The sequence below is a fragment of the Myodes glareolus genome, chromosome 18, assembly GCF_982192425.1.
Source record: "Myodes glareolus chromosome 18, mMyoGla1.1, whole genome shotgun sequence".
NCBI lineage: Eukaryota > Metazoa > Chordata > Mammalia > Rodentia > Cricetidae > Myodes > Myodes glareolus.
The window spans coordinates 62,057,928-62,077,163 of NC_142043.1; the positions used below are offsets into that span (position 1 = coordinate 62,057,928).

Consider the following 19,236-nt stretch of genomic DNA (forward strand, 5'->3'; position numbering starts at 1 on the left):
AAATTATAATTCAACTTCTTTGCCTTTTAATCGTAAGAAGTTAGTAAAAGCAGAAACAATCATACAAATAGCGAAGTTGAATGTCAACTAACATCAAAGCAGGAAAGTTCACAACCCAAACAGTGGAAGAAATCAGGTTGACTTAAAATAATGCCAGGGACAAAATTAAGTGGAAGTCTGCGTAAGAAGAAAACTGTCAGGGACAGTCTATAGATGTGTCATCCAAATGAGAGATGCTTCACGAGGACAAAACTGGCTGACCTTTGTATGTACTATCATACTTCCAACTCCAAAATGTGCCATAACAGGCACACAGTAGGAATTTAAAAAAAAATCTGTTTAATGACTAGGTAGACAAATGAATGGAGCAAAGCCTAGTTTGTGCTAAGAATGAGAAGATGCATGAATTTAAGCCAATGGCACCCCCACATTTAAGCAGAGTTGTTATCACAACCCATGTTGTGTAGTCAACAAAACTAGTACCCAGAGCAGCCATGGCCTACAGGCTCAGGACACTGCAACTACTCAAAGATAAATGTGTAAGGACAAGAGTAAGGACACCATAGCAGCATAGGTCAGCAGCAGTCACCTGAAGAGGTAGAAGCATGGACTAGATAGCACAGGGCTATTTCAGGAGATAGTCACATGAAAACACTACGAGGAGAGCTATCACCTGCTTCCCAACAATGCCACACTTTCAGCAGTTCCGTCAACAGGTGACAGCACACTGGCAGGCTGAACTAAAATATAAACTAACAAAACTGGCAAATGCTCCAAATCAGGCTTTGTCCCCTACCTGGAAAATGAGGTACTAAATATTTACACCACTAGGGATACTGTGCAGTCTGTAACCCACGTCTCAAAAAATAGGAAAAGCTCGGGGGCTGGAAGTGGGAAGAGTTTCCTCTTGAAGACAGCATTAAACACAAACTGTGGTTTGCAGCGTGATCAGAGCAGGTTTCCCTTAGAATGCAGGATGTCAGGAAGCCCATTCTGACTTTTCTGTATTTAGAGATGGTAGAGGGAAACCATGACCATCTCGGCAGATGCAGACAGTAAGTTCCAATGCAGCTTGTGACAAAGATGACTCTAAAGAGTCCTCAGCAAACTGGGAAGAGTCAGTCCCTTGCCACAGATAACACGTACAGAACAACTACAATGATCCCCCATTTAATGGCAGCATGAGGGGCCTTCAGTGAGAGATAAGGGTCAAAGAAGCAGCCTGCCCATTATCACCACCATTCATGCAGCACAAACCACAGGGTATCCAAGACTCTAGACAATTAATGCTACAACTGAGCATTAGATATCATAATACCATAAGTAAACCATGTGCTCAGAATAGGATTCTTTATGTAGACACCATGAAATATAATTGCAAGCTGTGGCTATAATCTCATACAAAATCCCCACAATAACAAGTCTCAGAGGATAACTGATGAGACTTCTACTGTGATGATGCTTGGCCTGAGGGCATGGGGCAGACCACTCAAAAATGCAAGCTAACATATTAGGCCAACCTCAAGCTACAAAAAATTAATTTCATATGAATCAGCTAAACGTGAAAGGCAAAACAACCACTAGAATAAAATGGATAATAATACAGAGAAATGTTTTTAGATGAGATATAATATCCCAAAGACATAAAGGAAAAGACCAACACATTTAACTATTTGGGAAAAAAAAATCTTCTTTTTGGATAAGGAAAGAAAAATGAAGGAAACCAAAGCCAAAGATCAAGGAAGGCAGGAAGCTAATGTAGGAAATGTTCATTCCATATTGGGAATCAAATACTCAAAAGCACCTCTAGATTTCGGTCAGCTGAGGGCTCACTTTTTCCTGAGGATGGAGAGAAGCACTCCTGTCCCTGAGGGCTCGTGTCCACCCATATGTGAAGGGACATCTGCAAAGTGCTACACACTGCAGTTAGAGAGGCACCCAGGATTTCCAGAAGGATGAAGTGACCTGACCCCTCTCAGCATCAGAAGAACACAAGCTGGGTGGTGGTGGCACATGCCTTTAATCCCAGCACTTAGGAGGCAGAGGTGTTGCTCTGGGTGCGCTCTCTCTATACATTCTTTCTAAACCTTTTATTTTGAGATTTTAGATTTACACAAAGATTGAAAAAAAAACATAGAAAGGGTTTCTGTACACCCTTCACTTCACCCCTTCTGAAAGCATAAGCATAGGGATCAAGCTGTGAGCACTGGGAAAGACTAGGTAGGAGATGTCAAACTAAGAAATGAACTCTGATGTGGGACGATTAACTATATCACAGACTTTACTGACAGGTGGCAGCTTCCCACGAACCTTTCTCCCCAGGATCCCATTGGGCGCCTACCTTGTATCTCACTGTTGTGACTTCTCTACATCCTCTAAGCAATGTGAGCATCCCCAGCCTTCCTTTCCTCCTCTGTAAAAGCACAGCCCAAGCACTGACAGGTGACCCCTAATGGAGCAGTCCGAGTTCTTTCCTCATTAGATAATGAGCCTGGTTGTGTAGGGACACTAGAGGACCGCATGAGGCAGGCAAGCTCATTGCAGGCCAGGTCACCCCTGGTGAGGCACTATCTGTTGCCTTTCTCCACTCTAAAGTTACTTTTTCCCTTTTCAATAAATAAAGAACTTGGGGTAAAGATGTTCTGTTTCAAGACAAAAATCCCTTTTCTCCTCAACTTTTCCCCACTAATCTTAGCACCGACCTCTGGAACACCTATCCTGGGATCCCAGAACTGTAACCACAGTGTTTGCCTACGGTGGCTAAACTAGGCCCTTCCTTGTTCCTTCTGCACTGACTGGCACTCTTATGTGAGGAATAGCTGTCCATTCTTCCATATTTACATGCTTATCTGGTCAGTTGGCTGTATTAGTGGAGAATGACCTGTACTTTAGTCTATAACTAATTAATAGGTTATAAATTCCCTTTCTTTGTTCGTAAAGGGCTCCTTCAGGTTGGCCCTGAACCTTTCCTCTCTTCCTGGCACCAACAGACACCCCAGAGATGTCTTCTGTGAGCCACCGCACAGGATATGTGGGTGTGCTCACTGACACTGAGTGGCATTGCTTCTGGGCCTCCCCAGAGTACCTGTGTGAGATCACACGCATCTGCGTTGCCCTATACTATTAAAGACCACCCAACTCCAATGCAACACCACATTCCAGCCCCTCCTGCCCTTATCTGAAACCTCCTGGAGCAAGGGAAATCCTGGCTTCTGTTATGATCAACCCATGTTTGAAATTATATTCACATAGTACAGGCTCACATATTTAGCTCTTGACCCTCGAGAAACAAATCAACCAAGACAGAACAACATTTCATTTGGTTCTTCTAGCTTTACCCTTAAAGAATCCAGTCAATATACTGTTTTCTCTCACTTGCTCTACTTGGGTCTCTACTTGCATCCCATATAGGGTCACCATGTATCCTAATTATCTACTTCACTGGTATATGAAGCATCTATATCTCCAAAGGCTAGCCTGTATCACTTTACTGTATACTGATATACAGTATAAGGTATACTGTTACAGTGCAGTGACCCATCTTTTCTTTTTTATCACTTCTCCATCCTGCTGTGACCACACTCCTCCATTCCCACCTCTTTTTGTACAAGCATCTAGCCAGCATGCATTTCAACACGAAGGAAGCTCACTAAACATTCGCACTCAGTACATCCTGGAAATTGTTGTACGACAGCCCACAGAGATGATCACGCTCTTCATGCCTCTCATGAATAGGAGTATCTAGGTCATGCTACACATATTTTCATATTATTGGATATGTGTTTTCATAGGCTGAATGTGGGTTTTATTTAAGGGGTTCCATGGCTCAAATGGTACAGTTGATTTTCTCTTCTGATGAATGAGTAAAACATACACACACACACACACACACACACACACAAATACTATTGAGGATCTGACATAAGACTGTCATCTTAAGAAACCCACATACTTATGCTCAACATTATGCCAAGATAATTCAGATAATTCATCCTGGAAACAACCAAGGCACATGGTGTAGAGAACTCCTCAGTAGAAGACAATGGTTGTGAACCTAGCCTTTAACAGCAGAGCCATCTCTCCAGCCCAGCAAAAGGCAATGGAAAACCAATCTCAATGACAGAGATGGGTAAATACATCCACACAAAGATATTTTACTAATGTCTGGAGTAGCATAATTTGTAATTGTTAAAAAGTGGAAACAGCCTAATCTTACGTCATTTCTGGTAAGAGATGACCAGGATGTGATACATACACATAACAAAAGAGCAGACTGCAACTGCAAGCCTGCAGGGTGGGTGAGCCTTAGATGCCTGTAAGTGAGCTATACCCTGCAGAGAAGTCTGCCTAGGACCTGATTTCAGTAAGATGAAGGCTTGGCAAAAGGGAATCTAGAGATTGCATGCAGATGACCTAGAGCAGGGGCTGGGTCTTAGTTAAAATTTCTATTGCTGTGATGAAACATAAGCTTACATTTCCACAGCACTGTTCATCACTAAAAGAAATCAGGACAGGAACTCAAGCAGGGCATGAACCTGGAGACAGGAGCTGATGCAGGAGTCATTGAAGGAAGTTCCTTACTGGCTTGCTTCCCCTGGCTTGCTCAGCCTTCTTTCTTACAGAACCAAGGACCACGAGCCCAAGGACAGCGTGATCCACAATGGGCTGGACCCTCCCCAGTTGATCACTAATGGAGAAAATACCTTACAGCTGGATCTTATGGAGGTATTTCCTTAACTGAGGTTCCTTCCTCTCCAATGACTATAGCTTGTTTCAAGTTGATACAAAAGCAGCCACTACAGGTTACAATGAAAATAACTGAAAACAGACATGGAGGGCACTCAGCGCAATGGGAAAGCACCAAAACTGGACTATGGTGATACTGTCACAACCCAGGCTTGCAAGAAAATTCTTGAACTAAAACAAGCGATTTTATTTTCTGCTTCATCTTCCCAGAGCACTCTGAAAAATGAACCTTCAGACGTAATTGGATCCTATTTGCATTATGTATTGCTTCCTTCTGCACTCAGTAAGATCAAGAAAATTCCTGGGTCAATTCTTAGACAGACTGTGACAAGGTGCAGCTAACAGCCCAGTGAATCCCAGTGCTCACAACTGCTGCTCCTGAGAAAAAGGAAAACCTCCCTTTGCTCCAGGCAGGGTCTTCAGGAATAAACAACCCTAAACCCACTAAGAGTTTGCCCTTCATGCCCATCCGATGTGTACCTATGGCTGATCAACACAGCAAAAACTTCAGGCCAGCAGAGTGGGAACTACATGCTAAGCATGCACAAGAGGCATACATCTGGCAGTGTCCTGCAGGTTACACAGCACCAGCCTATATTTCTGTGGAAATATAATCACTGTCCTTATTCAGTTTCACTAGAGGGATAAAATTAAAGAACAGAAAGCTTTCCTGTGAAATGATCAAACATGTCACTCAGTCATCTGCAGGTGGGCGATAATCATCTACTATGAGGTACCAAGAAATACACAGGGGAAAAATCCCGAGAGTGGAAGTCAATGTCTCTGCTCCTGGTCGCTCTACGGCGTAAGTGCCAACGGACAGCTGGTTAGCAGAATCCAGACAGAGGTTTTCCTCGGAGCACTTCCAAAAGCCGACTGAGATGTTATGCAAGTCAATTTCTTTCACAGAGTTCCAGCAATGGTGAAATCTAGGTTGAACTCTGTGATCCCAAGTGTAGCTCTGAAATCCTTATGATTCCCTCCTCTGAACTCCACATCTTATGAAACAAAGATGCTGCAGCTTCATTCCCAAACCGGCTCCAAACTGGAGCAGTTACTTACCACTCACTGATTACGCCACTACCTTCTTGGAAATGGAAATTTAAACAACAACAAAAAATTACTGCATGAGGCTCTGCAAAAGTTTAGATAGCATTTTAATGAAAAAAAATTTCAATGTATTATGAAAGGAAAAATAATCCCCTAGGGTATTCCACAAAAGAACATGATGTTACATGGGGAAAAATAATAATAAATCCAAATACAAAATGATAAATTCAGTTCCAGAATAACGATTTGGCTGTATTGTTATTTTGGGTGAATATTTCCCCCAGAAAGAAATCAATCTGTATTCATGGAGACTAATAAACATGTATCTGATGTAAGTAATTTTCCTCCTATCTGGAACAGTATGGACATGAACAATAAAAGTCATTGCACCTTGAACTGTGGCTCAAATACATGAGTCTCTTGGGGCCTTTACCTTCAAACAGATGGGTCTCAGGCCATTTGTACTCAGGCCTAGAACGTGTAAATTAACACTAAGGGCTTCCTCCCATTCTTGTATGAGGTATGTGTGTTGGGGGTGGGGCCACCCAGGAAATGAGTGCACTCTCTCTGAGGCACATAGAATCCCATCTGCTCTCATGCAGCCAGGATATATAAAGGTGATAGGCTCTGCCAATCCAACACCCCCACAAGATTCTACCTCAAGAGAGAAAAATCTGAAGAAGTAGGTGTCTGGTACACAAAAAGAGACAAAAAGCTTAAGAGATGTCAGATTGGAAGGGCTCTGAGGTTATGCTCCCTAACAACCTCGAATAAATTCCCTTTCTCAATAGACCCAACTCACCCAGAGTAGGCTAGCCATCATGTGGTTAGTGTGCTTGGGTTGTACTTTTTAACAGCAATAACAAAACCTGTGTTTATGTGCACTGCCCATAAGTAAAGGTATATGAAACCTGATGACTTTCAGACTTGTTTTCTAGCCCAAATGGTAGATGTGTTGACAACTTTATAATGTCGGGAGAAGGGGCAATTAAATCTTAATTGATTATCTTTATCAGTCATGATAAACTGCAAATTCACATAACTGCTAAGTTCGAGACAGTAGACAACCTAGTCCTTCTGTACCAAATGAAGTGCAAAAGGGCTTACCAACTCTGGCCCTCTGAAGTCTTGTATTTCCTCACAAAACCAGAGTCCCTTATTTCACTTCCTTTAATCCTGCCCCAAACCTGTTCAACTCTTCAGAACCCTCTTCCAATACTGCACCCCCTCAACAGTCATTGACCCAAAGGGACATCTGTGTGCAAGTGCTAGCCATGTATGGACCTTAGCAGCCAGAACACACGAGGGGCATGGTATGTGCTATTAACTACGCCTGCACAGGAATTGTACAATCAATATTTGCGGGACAACCAAAGAACCTTAGAAGCCACCACTTTAGCATCTTCATTTCACATTCAAAGAAGCTGGGGCAGATTCAGAACCAAGATGGGATTATTCCCCACAAGTCCCTAAATTCTGGAGCACTCTCCTACTTGGTTCTCAACCAAGCAGTTGATAAGCTACACTTTCTCCAATTTTAATTCCTGTAAGCCTCCACAGTTGAATCACATAGATTTTTCATTCTGTCTGGCTGCTTTTTTCTGAAACCTCCCAGAGCATCCGACTTTCAAATGCTGTTATCACTTCAGGGAATGCATTTCAATCACACACCGCCCAAGAGTGTAAGATGATGTTGTTGAGGCACAACTTTTTTTCCCAGGATGTGAACACCCTGTTTTCAACAGATTAATTTACTATATTGTACTTTGTGATTTTATAACAATTTTGAATGTTTTGTAAATGTTTCTATTCTACGAAGAAAAGCAAGGAAGTCTGGAGATAACACAGACATATGGGCATAAATACATGACTGATTCAGTAAGTACAGTAGGATGTGGGGGGCAGCATGTAAGGCAGAAAAGCATACGTTTGCAGAGGCAGACAACTTCTTCAATTCAGGCTCTATCACTTACCACCTACATAAGGAATAAGAAAAAGTTACTCCCCCATTCAGCAAGGATTTAAAAGTACCTGCCATCTGCCAGCCACTGTTCTGGGCCTCAGGACATATAGTGCACCAGTCCTGCTTTCCAGGAGTTTCTGTTCCTGCCAGGTAGTTGTATGTGGATGAAAGGAGGGAGTAAGGTACAGACAAACGACAAAAACAACCTGAGTGACAGAGCACATACATATGAATGTGTGTGCAGAAATATGTGAGAGCTGGCTAGACACCAAGGGCAGATTGGGGTAGAAAACAGAAGGGGCTGGCTGGGAGCACCTGAGATGGAACTGGTGCAGGGTTTCAAGCAGGAGAGTGATGTGATGTACCTCGTATTAAGAGACTACTTGGCTACTAGCCAAGAACAAACTGAAAGGACACACGGTGGGAAAAGGGAGATTGGGCAGGCAGCCACTCAGGTAAGCCCTGAGAGCAACTTCTCAACGATGAAAAGGGGTGGTGACCATTTCACAGAACAGTGTCCTCCCAAAATCAGTATGAGAACCAAACAAGACTAACCATGCATGACACACAGTAAGAGCTTAGGAACTGTTCGCTAAATAATAGCCAGCTCTCCCAAGACGACTGAACCTCTTTACATGAGTTTCATGATTGATCTGAAAAAACACCAGCCCTGGGATGTCCTAGAAGAGAACTGACCCAAAAGCAAGGATCTCCCTGAGCATAGCAGTTCTACCAACTTAAAACTTAGAAAGCTTGTGACTTATAGACAACATGTGATGTATTTCAAAGACTATGTAAGCGCAAACAGATGCTACACATTTTATACTAGTGAGTAATCTGATGCAAAATATCTGTGCTCAGTATCACCACCCAAGAGTGACAAGAGCTTCCCTAACAGTTCCCTGACCTACCATGTCCAACAGCAAATAAGACCCACTTCAGAATAGAAGAGAGAATGCTGTACAAAGAAGTCAACAAGTGCCTAGTGAGAGCACTCGGGGGGAAAGAACTTGCTACACAACTATGATGACCAGAATTCAATCCAGAGAACCCATGGTGAAATGAGGGAACCAGCTCCCAAAGTCATCCTCATCTCTAAAGATGTGTGTAGCATTCAGAGGCTGTGCACATGTGTGTGTGCACGCACACACACACACACACACACACACATACACACACACACACACACAAATAAATAATATTAAAACAGAGAGTGAATGAGTCTCTCCTAACTGAGAAGCCATTGATAGTTAATGGCTTCTAGGGCAGGAGAAGAAATTTTTTTAAGGGTGGAGCCCTAATAAGTCAATCACACTCCAGTGAATGATCCCATACCTACCAACATATGATCAGCACAAATTGAACTCAGTAGATTATTTAAAGGGGGTAGACAAGAAGTGGGAAGGGTTGGGGATAGGGAGGTGGGGGTATTTGGGAGAAGCTAGAAAAAATACATATGAGACATGAATAGTGGTTGTGCTGGCAGCTCTTATGCCAACTTGACACAAACTAGAATCATCAGAGAGGAAAGAGCCTCCAGAAATGCCTCCAGAAGATCAGGTTGTAGGCAAGCCAATAGGGCACTTTCTTAATTAATGATAGATGGGAGTAAGCCCAGCCCATTGTGGGTGGTACTATCCCTGGGCTGATGGTACTGGGTTCTATAAGAAAGCAGGCTGAGCAAGCTATGGGGAACAAGCCAATAGGCAGCACCCCTCCATGACCTCTGCATCAGTTCCTGCCTCCAGGTTCCTGCCCTGTTTGAGCTCCTATCCTAACTTCCTTCAATGATGAATAGTGATATGGAAGTGTAAGCCAAATAAACCCTTTCCTCCCCAAGTTACTTTTGGTCATGGCGTTTTATCATGGCAATAGTAACCTAACCCTAACTAGCATGTGGTACAGGCCTTTAATCCCAGCACTCAGGAGGCTGAGGCAGGTGGATCTCTGTGAGTTCAAGGCTAGTGTAAACTACATAATGACACCCTGTAGCACAAAGCAAAGGAACAACAGAATACATGAAATCTCAAGAAATATAATAAAAATATTTTTTAAAGGGTGGAAGACCAAGAAGACTGACTAGACACACCGAGCTGGGCTCCCACACAGGTTATCTGAGTCACCTATGCCATGAACAGGCATCAGGGGAAAGAAATTGTGGCTACAAGACATGGTTGGAGCTTCTGGACAGCTCAGGGTGTGGCAGCTCATGGGGAGCTGAACAAGAACCACCCACAAGCTACAAAGTGTCCTAGGGTCAAAGCTGCTGGGACTTCTTCATAGGTTCTGTGTCTGTCCTTCAAAATACCCTTTATAATAAAATGTAAATGTGAATAAAGTGGTTCCTTTCTGGGAGCTACTTTGAGAAGGGGCTGTGAGAACCCTGACTTGTCAGTCAGAAGTTCCAGAGGTCCAGACAAACCACTGGGCCTGAAGTGGAGGTCATCTTAAAGACAGAGCCCTGAGCCTAGGGATCTATCATGCTCCAGGCAGACAGTATCCAACCGGACAGGAGCAGAGGACACTGCTGATGTCTGGTACAGAGCCCAGAGCCAACTGCCTGCATAGTGAAATCTTGCCACCCTCCGAGGATGATGTCATGAGGGGGATAGTAGAAAAAACTGAGTCTGCATTAGTGTTTTCTGCTTCGTCTCTCCTCTTTCTGAGCTCAATCCCGCACCCACCACCAAGGAAAGGTTCCTGCCTTCTCTCCTTCCCCACCTCTACAACTCTGAGCCTGCATTACATGAAAGCTTTAACCCCACTTTAAAAACCTGCACTGCCTATAGCACCTGTCCGTACATGTCCCTCCAGCCCCACCTTCAAATCTGCAACTAGACAATGATACGGTCCCTTGCACAGTTATGTTACTAGACAACACAGCTCTCTCTACAGCTCTACCAAGTAGGTGTTCCCCAACGGTCTTTTCACCACACCTTCACAGTAAAGGTGACACACAGCTCCACTGCCCTCCAGCTTTCCAAATAATGACAAAACTCACACTACATATGGACCTCAGTCACCCTCTTTCTAGCAAGTCACAGACACAATAACTTCAAAGGACAGCATCTGTTGTGCCTTACTTACTCTTCTCCTTCCCCCGGCCCTGGCATCTTCCACAACCATACACATGAAGCAGGTTCCCAACAAAGCCTGCGTGAAGAAGCATGGGAGGGCCCTGTTTCTTGAGTAGCAGCAGTGAGTTCTGCCCTGTATGGGGAAAGCTTCTGAGCATCGCACTGAAAACAAGGATGTTTCTAACTTCAAATTCTAAGTAGCCAAACAACCACAAAGACTACAAGTCAAGCTCCTGCAAGCAAGGCATGTCATCAAACTCTTAATGGGAGTTTTGTTAAACAGGATGAACATCAATGTAAATGCTGGCGCCCTCGATGTCACCTTCCCTCTGGGGTTGGGGACATTCCAAATGCAAGCCGGTCATTCCTTCTACAGCTTTCAGATGCCAGGTCCTCTCATCAGGGCTACATCTGATAACTAAGGATGTTAGCTCTCCTTCCACTAAGGACAATTTAAAGACAAGGGAATTTTTTAATAAAGAAAAATTCCATTTCATATAAACCTCTCATAAAAAAGACCACAGGGCATGTTCACTTGTGAGAACGGTATTCCAGGTCCTATGCCATTCTTCCTAATCCAGGCTAACACATCTTTCAAATACTTTTGAATGAACTGAAGGTCCCAGATGCAGTAGCTGCCTCTGTGCTGGGGCTGAACGTCCTCTCTCCTTTAGCCCCTGGAACTTAAAGGACTTGCTTCCTGCAATGTTCATTCCAATCAGGTCAAGAACATGCTACCATCACTATCTAAAACAAGATACACAGGAGCCTAGACCATTGCCCCCATTTTGAGTTCTAGCAGTCTGCTTTCCTTTAAACAAAACTTCCTTAGAGAGTCATCCACATTTAATCCCCCAAACATCCCTTCTCCCCACTGCTACAAAACCCCTCCAAAGTCACTGATGGCCTGCCTCTCATCGAATCCAAGGAAATATTTTCCAGACCTCCAAAGACTGAAAAGTGCCTGATCACTGGATTCCTGGCTACTGGACCTTCCTGCTTGCCTTCTTCTTCAGTAGCCACCACTTCAGTATCACAGTACCTACCTCTGCTCTTCTGCATCCATATTCCACTGTCCAGCCTAGGATACGAAATAGCAGCTATACTCAAAAAGACACCTAAATTTATATATATGGCCCAACCTTTTCCTGGGTCTGTCCTTGAATTTCCATTTCTATCCAAATCTCTCATTCAGATGACTAATCATAAAAACAATAAGCTAAGCAAACTCTCTTAAATACTGCAAGTCAGGTACTATTCTAGGCCTTCTTCATTAGCTCAGCATATTGACTTGACAACATTTGAGATGGTTGTTTTCTTTCTTTCTTTCGTTTTTGTTGTTGTTGAGACAGGATCTCATTGTGTAGTCCTGTCTGACCCGGAGCTGCCTCTTTCATATTGGGACTAAAGGTATGCACCACCACACCTGGTAAAGACACAAATTCTATTCTCCCTGAACTAAGGATAAAAAGCTGAAGCACAGAGAAGTTAAATAGTTAGGTGGTGGGATGGCACACTGAACCCCTGGTTGGTGTATGGTATGATTGCTGCGTAAGGTCTCAGGCTTCATTTTCCAAATCTCAAGTCCTAATCCCTACCCTAAACATACAACCTTCCCAGGCTTCCAACTCCACCAATATGGCACTACCCTAAGCTAAAAGTCAGAAGACTCAATTCTAAGCAATGTGTTGTGATTATATTACTCCAGTATCCTTTTTCATGAAAGCACAAAGGCACCGTAATAGTCTATGCTCAAAGTCAGTCCTCTCAATGAGTGTAAATGAATGCTAAGTGGTAAGAAAGTGTTGCCATCCTCTAATTGGCCCATCTTCCTCTGTCAGGAATATAAAAAAACAATGGTGCACCTCACAGACAAAGTGTCTTACACAGTGATGAATCCACCTCTCCCCGGTGCTGGGCCCCAACCCTCACTGGTCTCCACGACTACTCCTGCCTGCAGCAATGAAGTGAGGGGGATGAGTGTAGCATGCTATAGAGGATCTCTCTGTGCCACTGACTGTGTGACTTGGAACAAGCTCCTCACAGTTCCCTGCTTTGACAGCACCATCTATAACAAAGGACTAACAGTAAGAGTCTGGAAAGACCGTTTAGCAGGACTGACAATCTGAGAAGTTGTCCTCTGACTTCCACATTGTCTACACTCACACATACATGAAAATAAAATAAATGAATAAAAACCTTGAACAGTAATAATGTTCACCTTTTGGGCGGCCTTGAGCCTACAGCTATGAAGTATCTGAAACAGTCTGACACATGACAAGCTCCTAAAAATCCACAAACCAGAATGATTCTTTTGAAAGATAAACCAGATCATGTCCTTCCCTATTATGTTCAAAACTCTCTAAAAGGGAAAGGGGGAGGGGGAAGAGCAGGCAGGCCAGCCCTCTTAAGACCTCCCATCACTCAGGGATTAAAATTTAAATCCCTAACCACAGCCTCTATAGTCCAGCAAGAACCAGCCCTCCCCACCTCTCCAGCCTCATTTCCTGCCACTCTCCCTCCCTTTCTGACCACAATGGCTCCCTGACATTAACAACACATGTCAAGGCCTTTACCCCAGAGTCCCCTCTGCCTGGAAGGCTGCATCAGGCTGTAACCAAACATATCCCCACACTCCTTGGACACCTATTCTGTTTCCTTCCACCTACCTCTTCTTCCTTTGCCCCTCAGGGTACATAGACATTAGAGTCTAGTCTTGCTCAGGATTCCACTGTTCCCATAATGAGAACCCCAGGTAAGCAGAACTAGCCTCATCAGGCTCACTAGAACAACAACCTGGAGCACAGGTACCCCTGATGAGAAAGAAACCGCATCCGGTTTTAAAATCATTGATCTAGAGCCAACAGCTTCCACTCCGTTCTTCAACATAAATACCAGGCACCTTTAAGCTACTTTCATTCTCCTCCTGCTTCATCTGGACTCAACCCATCATGCCTGAAACCAAAGTCATTGGCATACATATTCCTAGAGTACCACATGAGTATAAACACTAGGAAGAACAACGGGCAGTATTATCAAACTGTTTAAAAGAAAGCAACAACAACTTGATTATTAATATCAATGATCCTAACTGCTGTGGAAGGCAAGGTAAAAAAAATCACTGCTAGCCTGGTTACTGCACCTTCTTCATCCACTCCTCAAGAAAGACAGTTGCAAACGATAAGGAAGAAATCTTAATTAATCTAGTGCAGTGATTCTCAACCTGAGCCCTTTGGGGGGGTCAACACTTTCACAGGGGGTCACATATTAGATATCCTGCATAGCATATATTTTCATTACAATTAATAACAGTAGCAAAATTGCAGTAATGAAGTAGCAACAAAAATAATTTTATGGTTGGGGTCACTACAACATGAGGCTTGCAGCACTGGGAAGGTTGAGAACCACTGATTTAGTGGGCAGTTTTTAAGTAAAATTGTTGCTAGTTATTTATTCTACTTCATATACTATGAACACATTAAATAAAGGGTTTTATTTATTTATTTGTTTGTTGGTTCATTTTTTTTAATTGAGCTTTATATTTTTCTCCGCTCCCCTCCCTTCCTCCCCCATCTCCTTCTACCTTCTTCCATGATCCCCAAGTTCCCAATTTACTCAGGAGATCTTATCGTTTTCTACTTAAATAAAGGGTTTTAAGTCTAATCATTTCCCTCACACCAAACTGCAGACTTTGGAAATTCTCATGTTAGAAAGACACTGAAAACCATCAAGTTTTCCAGTAGAACTGAACCTCTCCAAGCGTTCATACTAACTTTGATCATCTCCTTAACGTCTGTATAACTTCACTGACAACAATCTCCAAAAGCTGTTTCTAGATAACCTCTGAGCTATTTAAACAATATTCTCTGGTCCTGTGTATTTACACAGCACTCAAGGCAGTAAAATCCAGTTCTTAAACACAACTTACTGATAAAGAAATTTGGGATTAAAGATTATGAGCAGATCTTTCTTGTGCCCATGTATAAATAAGAATCCTACTGTTAAACTGTTAATGAAAATTTTAAAACACTACTATTTTAAAAACTGATACAGATCCATAATTCCAGATACTGGTACATTGCGTTGGTGGTATAGTGGTGAGCACAGCTGCCTTCCGGATACTGGGATCCTAAGACAGGTGGACTGATAGTCTGAGGCCACGTGGGCTACGTAGACAATGAGTTCTAGGCCAACCAGGGCAACGTAGTGAGACCATTTCTCAAGGTTGAGATATAGTTCAGTAGTAAACCACTTGCCTAACATGTGCCAGGGTCTTGGTTCACTCACTCCCCAGTACCAGAAAAAAAATTATATTAAAATATATATATATATATATATATATATAAAAAACTATATATAACTGAGTGGTGGGGTACAGAACGGAATGTAGTTGAGCCTATTCTGTATGCCTTTTGGATGTATTATGTACACATGAATTGCTTGCCTTCCTGCATGTATTATATGCATACTTAAGTTTTTAAACCTAAAAGCTAAAGTTTTATACTTTTGCAAATATTGTAATTCTATCTCAAAATGTTAATGCTATTAAAGTGATTAGTAGGCAAACTGTCCGTGGGTTTTTGTACTGTGTGGAGTCCAGTCTTCTCTCTGTGTAACTCCAGAGAGAAAGTCTAGCATATGATCAGTTGCAAATTGTTCATTCACAGGACAAGATGGCTTTAAATGGTTCTTTTTTAATTCCAAAATATTCTGAAGCAGTTTAAATGCTTTACGGCATATAAACTTACAAAGAAGTGAATTTGCCTATGAGTCAAGATGTGTTTCTCAGTATCTAATCTTCCTTCCTTGGCCTAGCAGCAATGATTGACTGAACACATCATGGAAGATACGTCATTATTTTCTCTCTCCACCATTGTCCTTGCAGAAAAGGCTCCTTCGATCCTTCCAAGTGGAGCTTCGCAGCTGACGCAGAAGTAACTGAATGTGCCCGGTTTCTGAAACCCCTTGACATCTACCAGGCATGGAGAATGCATTCTTTCCCAAGCCTGTGAATTCCACCTCTCCACCACTGTGGGATCACAGCACCCAGCCCGAGGTGTCTCATCCAATATTTATCAAGCCCTGTTGTGGGGTGCCTGTACTGTGAATCTGCTCCTTGAAGGAGCCTCTACCAAGGGACCATTAATCCTCATTCCAAAGGAACTGTACCAACCAACCTTCTGCCTCCCTTTTCTTCTCTCCCTCTCCAGGGAACCCTCCCAAGCAAACAGGGTAAAGAAGTTTCATTGCCGAGAAAGGAAGAAACAGCAGGCTTCTTCAAACAGCTTAGACATTGCTCTTGAGTCAAAAACAGTTTTAGAAAATGCAGCTTCCTTTCAAAGGTACAAAGAGTAATACATTATTTTTATTCTCGGTAAAAATTACTGTTTGGTCATCTTAATTACGGCACCTAACAGTAAGAAAGCAAGTTTGCTATCAGGCTACTTTTCATTATCCTTTCAGAATGGAACGCAATTACGGTTTTCAAAAGATGCCCTCCCCAGAAGTAACAACCCAAACCTGCTAACTGAAAACATTAACGTCCAACCAGACACAACGGTGTAGACACTCCCCTCATAAATCCCGAACCGACAGGCAACTCCTGTGCCACTACAGTCTAGCGTCCACAGCCCCATCTGACACCTTCTCTCGTACACAGTCACCACACAGTGATTTTCCGACTACCTATGCGTGCGCCTCAAAATTCACCTCCAGTCCCTAATGTCCCCATGGCTCCCACAGCAGCAGACGCCGGGCCATCGGGGCACTCGGAACTTCGTCACCCAGGAGCAGGGCGTCCCATGCGGACTGTGTGCCCTCGGGAAGGACACGGACCACCAAAAAGCAGCCTCCCTTCCCCGGGTCACGGTGCCCACTCCCTGGCAGCGCAGTGTCTCCTTTGCATGACACAAGGCGCTCACCACGGGGCACAGCCTCCCCTATGTGGAGTCTAGGGTTAGGATCTCCCTCCTCGGAGCCCAGAGTACCATCTGCAGGTTACAGGGTTCTTCCCTCCCTGTGATGCATCTTCACCTCTGTGGGGCACTCGCCCCCGCCCCTCCTCTGGGCGCAGTCTCCCCTCTGCCAAGCACATGGTCCCTTCTGCAGGGCACGAAGTCCCCATCCCCTGGTACGTCTTCCCCTTCTCGGAGAACAGGGTTCCCACCCCCCTGCTCAGCCTCCCTTCTGCTCTCGGCACAGGTACCCTCTGTAGGACACAGGGTCCATTCTCTGGGCGCAGTCTCCCCTCTGCCAAGCACATGGTCCCTTCTGCAGGGCACAGGGTCCCCATCATCCGGACGCAGCTTCAGAGTGACACAAGGTGTCTCCTCCCCGGGAGCAGCCTCCCTTCTACTGGGAACAGGTCCCTTCTCTGGGATACAGGTCTCCATGCCCGGGCGCAGCTTTCCCCCTGCAGGGCACAGGATCCCCCTTCCGGAGTGCAGTCTCCCCTCTGCTGGGCAAAGGTCCCCTCCCGGGGTACAGGGTCCCCTCCCCGGAGCACAGGTCCCCTCCGCCTGGCACACGGTTCACTTCCCCGGCGCAACCTCCACTCCGATGGGCACAGGTACCCTCCCTGGAGTAGAGGGTCCCCTCCGCGGGCACAGCCTCCTGTCCGAGGGGCGCACTCTCGGCTCACCGCTGCGCAGCGCATCCCACGCGGACGCGGCGCCTCCAGGAGCGGACAAGCCGTCTTGGGCGCAGCCTCCTCCCGCAGCGCAGCACAGCGCATCCGAGAGGACGCGGCCCGCCCTCCCCGCGCCGCTCGGGGATGCGCCAGCCACCCCGCAGTCCGCCGCGGGCCCGGGGCCGGGATCCACAGGGTCTGGGGTCGGTGGTCAGGTCCACAGCCGCCGGCGCTGCGCGGCCTCAGCCACCTGCCCCGCGCTTACATAAATGCGGCCGCCCGCGTCCTCGTCGCCTTACCTCGGGTCACGCTGCGCCCGCGGGAAGCCGGAGTCTGGCTCTGGGCGCTGCGGCGGGCTCGGCTGGCCCCGCGGCCCCGGCCAGGAGCCCCTCGCCGCCGCCTCAGCCTCAGCCACCTCAGCCTCAGCCGCTGCCTCAGCCTCTGCCTCAACCTCAGCGCCGGCGGCTCCGCCCCCTCGATTCGCCCCGCCCCAGCCGCCGCAGCCGCGCGCGCGCGATCGTGCAGGGGTGGAGTTAGCGCCCGACGCCGGCGTGCGCGCGCCCGCGCCTCCGGGCCTCGAACCGGAGTCCCCACTCGTTTAAGGCGGGAACCGCGAGGGTTAGCGGTTAGAACCAAAATACATCTTGTGTCGCCTGGGAGACTCGAAGGGGAAGGAAGCCTCGGTCGGTCACGCACTGAGAAGATCGACGGGGCCGGGATTCTCGAACTTGCCCTGAGAAGACCCGAGAGAGCGGAAGCCTCAGATGGAAGGGAGCTGAGGGGACAGGTGGGACCCTAGAGATCCTGTAGAAACTGGAAACTGGGCCGGGAGCCTCGCATGGAAGCGCGACTGTGGCTGCCCCGCTCGAAGACTTACTGCATTTTGTGCGTGGTACCGCGGAATCCCGCAGAAATCATCACTGGGCCTTCCTTTGCTTTTGAGAGATGGCCCTAGTCACACCCACCTCCGTAGACGTTGAAAATAAGTAGGCAAAGGACCAGGGACATGGTTTTGTGAAGCATTTGTTGGTCACGGGGAGAGTCCAGGAACTAGAAATGGCAGTAGGTTTTTAGCTTAGACCCCAGGGTCAGGTTCAGGCTCTGCCCCTTCTTAGGCATATCACACATCTCCTTTACTCATTTCTTTAAATACTAAAGAAAAAGAAGAGGACTAGTAAAAGATGAGCGCAGGTAAGGTATTACTGCTGTGGCCAGCATTCTGTATGGCCTCTCAGCCGACCAGCTCACCTTTGGGTACTATGCCAGAATGGGATCTAAAGAGGTCCAGAATTTGAAGCATAAACTGACCGCAGGAGTCGTGCTACAGTGAGTCAACGTCCTCTTGACCCATCACTTGGCATAACAGAAGAACCTGCCCCTCGGCCCAGCCCTCCAATGAGTTCTTAGGCTTTTCCTAAAACCTGGGCACCAGGCAATCTCTACAGGGGTACTTGTTGGCAAGTAAGTAGAAACCATCATTCTTGGACTGCCTACTAGGACTTCAACTCTAACATATGAATTTGTACATAAGGACAGCATGTCTGTTTCTGGGTATCACACTATCCCAGAACTTACTAGCTTAAACAGTCATGGTTGGTGGATCTGGCAAACAGCAGCTTATGCTGTGTTCAGCTTCATCTCTGCTTCATGGGTGATCTCACCCCCAGAGGCCATGTTACTAAGCTGGCTCATGTTGCTTCTCGTACCGGCTGTGGTCTACCTACAGGAAAGCAAGTTCCAGCACACGGAGCCTTGGCAGCCACTGCACACAT

The 19,236-nt window shown here is 45.6% G+C and overlaps 1 protein-coding gene across 8 annotated transcripts in view; it reads right to left on the reverse strand.

Annotated features, from left to right (window-relative positions):
* The window catches only part of Adarb1 (adenosine deaminase RNA specific B1), a 123,634-nt gene extending 105,730 nt beyond the window's left edge, over positions 1-17,904 (reverse strand). For 4 of the 8 annotated variants that reach the window (XM_085679786.2, XM_085679794.2, XM_085679788.2 and 1 more), the window contains exon 1: positions 17,764-17,894. The gene's annotated coding sequence lies outside the window, so the exon portion shown is untranslated. Of the gene's footprint in view, positions 1-17,763 lie in introns of all 8 variants that reach the window. The other 4 variants (XM_085679787.2, XM_085679796.2, XM_085679795.2 and 1 more) reach the window with 4 other exon arrangements.
* Positions 17,905-19,236: the final 1,332 nt, after the last annotated feature.